General features: G+C 34.8%; 1 pseudogene across 1 annotated transcript; it reads left to right on the plus strand.

The window, feature by feature from the left end:
* The first annotated feature begins 2,689 nt into the window (after positions 1–2,689).
* LOC145072582 (AT-hook motif nuclear-localized protein 20 pseudogene) lies at positions 2,690–4,920 on the plus strand (annotated as a pseudogene). The gene is made up of 2 exons (XR_013691073.1): positions 2,690–4,367; positions 4,597–4,920. The product of XR_013691073.1 is annotated as an AT-hook motif nuclear-localized protein 20 pseudogene (transcript).
* Positions 4,921–5,943: the final 1,023 nt, after the last annotated feature.

The raw sequence follows: 5,943 nt of genomic DNA on the forward strand, positions 1-5,943 counted from the left end.
TTCACTAGGCACCCAACCACAGGAACTTTAATGTACTCTGGGCCCTCAATATTCCAGATCTGAGGTAACAACCTCAGATCTATCCTCCAAGCTCTAAAACATACCAAGACATACTCTCCACAAACCCCAAAATGATGAATCCATAAGATTGATAGCTCAAGAACGAGATATTACCTCCAATGGACGCCCCAACTGCAATGAACTTCGAATCCAAGCAAAGCCCCTTGCTCAAAGCCTTCAATCCTCACAAAATTCCTTCAACAAACTTCTCCAATGCTCCAATCCACTCAACAATGGAGCTCCTCCGCGATTTAGGGTTTCTGGAACTCAAGAGGGAAATAAAGAGGCTGGGGAAGGAACATAATGTTCCTTATATAGGGCTCAACCCCGAGAATTAGGGTTTTCTCCACCCAGCGCCTACTCGCCGAGTCCATCTCATCGACTCGCCGAGTCGGCTACTTAACACGCGACCAAGTCGCGACTTTACTCGCCGAGTCACTCTTTCCCAAATAACACTTTTAGCCCTTCAACTCTACTCTTATTATTTCGGGATGTTACATACATAAAATAAAAATGAAAATGAATAGCAAAACGAGACGAAATACATACATTTCATTGTGTAAAGACAAACATTGCATAGTCAATAAAGTGTTTTAAATTTCATGCAAATGATATTTTGTCAAATGTTGTAAATATGTTGGTCCAAACCTATATGACTCACGAGACATTATTGTCTTACATATGTTTTTATTTAATGTCATGTATCTCACTATTAATATCAGAATATCAGGTGCAAGAAATTAGTGAGTGTGAAGATTAACAACAAGCTTTTAAAAGGATTAGACTTAGTCTCTATTTTGTATATGTAATTTCCGCTTTACATTGGTTTGTGTGTTATCAGTTGTACACCTGATAGATATTTTTGAAACGGTAGTAAACTGTTTTGGTGTTTGTGAAACCACGTTTCAATGATCTTGATTTAAATTATAAAAATGTTTTCAAAACAATAGTATTTTACTATATTAAAAGAACGAGTGTTATAATTGGTGTATCTTTTTGAGAAAAAAGAAGCTAGAACTATGAAAGCACGGAAAAATGAAGGAAATGTAGTGCTAATTGTTCATTCGACGACATGAAGTGAAAGACCTGGTGGCGGTGGTGCTTGTCAACGACAACAAAACAAAGGAGATAATCTGGTAGTGTTGTTCCTCAAGAGAAAGAAAAACGAAAAGTTGAAATCATAGAAAAAAAAAGAAGGTAATAGAGTGATTTGTTTTAAGAATAAAAATAGCAGACATTTAGCAGCGTCAATGCTTTATAAATGACATCTATTAGCGGCGACACCAAAAGATGGTGAAACATTGGGTGTTTTTTGTTCTACAACATTACCTGTGACAACACGTCACCCTATTGCTGTCTCTGCTATTATCTAAATGAGAACATAAGTAAAGATGTATTATCTAAACGATAGATGACTTTGATTTGACCATTTTTGTAATGCCTGTAGTTCGGAGATGCTTTGATAAAGTATTTATCATGCTTTTTGGGAACAAATTCCGCAACACTTTTAATCAAAGAATTACTCTGATTTTATTTTAAAAAACATAAACTAAATCGGTCTTTTCTGGCCGTAAATTTGGGGATGTCACAATTTTCAACCCTTAACACTATTTTTTTACACTATATCTATAATTATAGTGTAAAAGATAGTGTATACACTAAAGTCTTCCAACCCATTACACTATATTTAACACTAAAAAAATATCCTAGATATATTGTTCTTTATTCAACACTCTATTTAGTGTTACATTAAAATCAAAAACTATATAAAATGTTACATTAAAATCCAACACTATATATAATATAGGGTTGGAGCATTAAAATGTAATTTATAATCTAAAAATGATTTTTAGTATAAGATTGGAGATACCCTCGATCATAAAAAAAAACACACAACGATTATAAGAATTAAGAATATATTATATATGTAATATGGACGAGCCTTTTTGAGCGTAGACATGTAGGACGTCCAACTGTATATTAATAACATATGTAATATATGTAATGTGTCGTCATCTCCTAAAATTCTTATAGTGAGACGAAGTTTCAAATAAAATTTTAAAAAACAAAAACAAAAAAAAGGAGTTTAAAATGTGCAAAAAGTGTTTAATTTTTAAATATAAACTATCTATTTTATAGTATTTTGGCGACTGGCTCTTTAATTTAACTAACGTTGTAACTAAAAATTCGGCTACGCCATGATATTTAGAAAATTAACGTTAGAATATAAGTAATATTTTATAAATATGTATCCAAATGCGGTCAGCATATATATTATTGTCAAATAGTGTGAAAACAGTAGACAAGATTGACTTCACTATCCCTTATTATTTTAATTTCTTTTATTACTATATTCAGATGTTTTCTTAACTATGAAACATTCATTTCATATTAAATTACAAAGCCGTTGTACTTCTTTTGCTTCAAAAAGAACCTAAATCTTCCATTTTTTTATTCTTTTATTTATATTACAATAATAACATTTTTGCCAACTCAAAAACTTTATCAAATTGTTTATTGGGAAGGCAAGAAAATAGGAGATTATTTGGTCAAAAAACGAATAATAAGACCAGTCAATATGAAGCCAAGAGTTTGCTCAATTTGCAACGCGTAAACACCATAACATGTCAAAAATTACCATATCTCACCAGCTGTACTCTGTGTGTTCCCCGATGCCCTATTGGCTTACTACTTTTCACCACCCCAAAGGATAACATCAACTCTCTCATCAAAACCCTTTTTTTCTTCTGAAACCGCCATTCCTAAATCCTACTTGCTTTCCTTTTTCTGTCAATCTCTCTGTTAAAACGTACACCCCACTCACACTCTCTTTCTCTTTCTTCACCTCAAACCCTAGTTTCACCTCAAGACAGATATACCCTATTCTTCTTTCTCTCTCTAGCTTCTCGTACTATACAGGTGGCTTAAAGTTTTTGCGTACAGGTTTGAAAGATTGCATCTTGCCTGATTTGTGTACAAGTTTTGGGTTTGGTGTTTCAAGTTGTTGGGTTTATTTTTGGGTGTAGAGTACAGTTGGACAGATCTGGAGATTTTGAGGATTAGGGTTTTCATGCAAATGGGTTCAGCAAGTGGATAAAGGTTATCGTTTTGTTTTCTTTGGATTCTATCTACGTAGTGGATCTTTAAATTTCTGTAGGTAGCTATCAGACAAGTTGGATATATCTTGTAAGAGATATTGTTTTCAAGAAGTTGTTTTTATTTTCTGTTGATATTTTCGCTTGTTGGACCATGGCGAATCGATGGTGGGCTGGAAATGTAGGGTTGAATCATCAGATGGCATCTTCGGGACAACCTCCGTCGCTACACTTGAGGGACACGGCGGAGGAGGAGAAGCCGCGGTTGAACAGGGTTGGGCAGGTTAGGATGGAGCAAGAGTTCTTGGAAAATGCGACGAATAGTACAGGAAGCAATTCGAACAAGAACCATAACCATATCCCCATGAATGATGATCACGATGAAAATGATGAAGAGTTTGAAGACCAGGAACATAATAATGTCGGGGGTGGAGGGTCGTTGGAGATCTCGGAACCGACGAGCTCTGGCGGTGGTCGGCGGCCGAGAGGGAGACCACCTGGTTCAAAGAACAAGCCGAAACCACCCATTGTGATCACTAAAGAGAGCCCCAACGCTCTCCGGAGCCACGTATTGGAAATCAGCAGTGGTAGTGACATTTCCGAGTGTATAGCAACATTCGCACAGCGGCGCCACCGTGGCGTTTCGGTATTAAGCGGCACTGGCATCGTAACCAACGTCACCCTCCGACAACCGGCGGCACCAGGCGGTGTGTTAAGTCTCCAAGGGAGGTTTGAGATTCTATCGCTCTCGGGTGCATTCCTCCCCGCACCATCTCCGCCGGGGGCCACCGGGCTAACAGTGTATTTAGCTGGCGGACAAGGTCAGGTTGTGGGTGGGACGGTGGTGGGCCAACTTGTGGCGTCTGGTCCAGTTATGGTGATTGCAGCCACCTTCACGAATGCGACTTATGAGAGGCTGCCATTGGAAGATGACGGAGGAGGTACAGGTGAAGGTAGTGAAATGCAATTACAGCAAACACAAGGGGTAAATTCTGGAAACAGTCCTAAATCTGGAGGGGGTGCTCCTCAGACAGACAACATACCATCTTCCTCAATGCCAATTTACAATCAACCCCCTAAGATATTACCAAATGGTCAAATGCATCAAGATATGTTTTGGGCTACACCCCCACGTCCTCCCCCATCTAATTTCTAGCTATTCTCAAAGCAACTTCCTCTTTGGTAGAAGAATAGAGTAGAAACTAAAAAAAGGTAGAATCTTTATTTCGTTTTTTTTCTCTTTCTTTTCTTTTTCTACTTTTAAGTAGGATTAGGGTTTATTTACTTTGTTGTTATGTTGTAATATTACTGTGATCTTTTCTATTGTGGGGTTTAGTTGATGATGGTTCTTGAAGTTTTCTTTTTAAGTATATTTTAGAAATTTCCTTTTCTTCTTTGTTCTTTTTTACATTTTTGAGCAATTAATATGGTTGAGTTGCAGATGTTAAAGAAGGAAGTAATGGTGGTTTCAGTTTGTGTAAGATAAAGAAGATTGCGGGGTTCAATCATGTTTCACCAGCTCATTTGCTTTGTTTCCAAGAATCATCCACTTGCACCAAGAGAAAAAGATATTTTAATATATTTTCTAATATCGTAATTCTATGCAACTGTGCTTGGGTTTTCATTGGATTGTGAATCTCTATGTCAAAGAACAATTGTTCAAGTAGAAATATTAGTTAGATTGGTTAGATAAATAGTTAATTAAATTAAATTAATTAAATGTCTACGTAATCTTTTAATGACGACTACTAAATATTTGGTCCGATGTTGTTTGTTTTTTAAACATTAAAATACTTTATTTTGTTGACAAGTAGAAGAAGAGGTAGATTACAATTCTGCGCTGTTGTAAGAAGACCACTAAAATTTGTTGATTTCTATTAAAGGATGTTGATATATATATATATATATATATATATATATATATATATATATATATATATATATATATATATAACGTAGCAATTTTGTTGATTTCTATTAAAGGATGTTGATATATATATATAACGTAGCAATTCGATGGAGTGTGATTTTCTAAGCTTATATAGTCCTTAAACCCTGCAAGTTTACAAGGATATCATTGAGTTTTTTTTTTGTTTCGAAGGCGTCTAAACTCTAAAGTAGATCCACCAACTCCTAGTTTGGAAACATTTAATAGTATTTGTTTTATACATAATTTTTTAATGACAAAAATGTCTAATAAATTGTGAGATCTAATAATAAGTGCGAAAACCGAACAAACTTAAAATAACTGACACGTAATTAGCAATAAAGCACATAACAAAAATGGAAAGTGAACCAAAAACCAATCATGTTTGAAAACCGTTAAACGTTGAACGAAAGTCTTCCACATGTTAATATTGATTACAGTTCCTTAATTACTTACTAAAAACGTTCCAACATTTTGACATCCTCCATGATGACCTTGAATTAGTCTCATATTTCTAGTATCATTATAATATTTCAAATTTCTTTGCATTTGTTCAGTTTAAAAAAATGTAGTGTATAGTTATTTGGTTTTTTTGGTAGTTCATAAGAATCAATTGTACATGCTTATGAAAAACGAGACGGAAGTACCTGAAAATTTAAAGTATAAGTTGAATGTTATGATATTTTTATAAAGAAAATTATATTAGAACTTTTAAAGTCAAATAGAAATTTGTTGAAAATGAAATATTGGAATATCTTCTCCCTATCTTTAAATGAATTTGCCAAAAGTAGTAAAAGAATGACAAGATGTATGAATGGGGACTCATCTGTTTTGTACATTAATGGCAACTCACTCTTTTGT

The sequence above is a fragment of the Lactuca serriola genome, chromosome 9, assembly GCF_051521515.1.
Source record: "Lactuca serriola cultivar US96UC23 chromosome 9, Lser_US96UC23_V15, whole genome shotgun sequence".
NCBI lineage: Eukaryota > Viridiplantae > Streptophyta > Magnoliopsida > Asterales > Asteraceae > Lactuca > Lactuca serriola.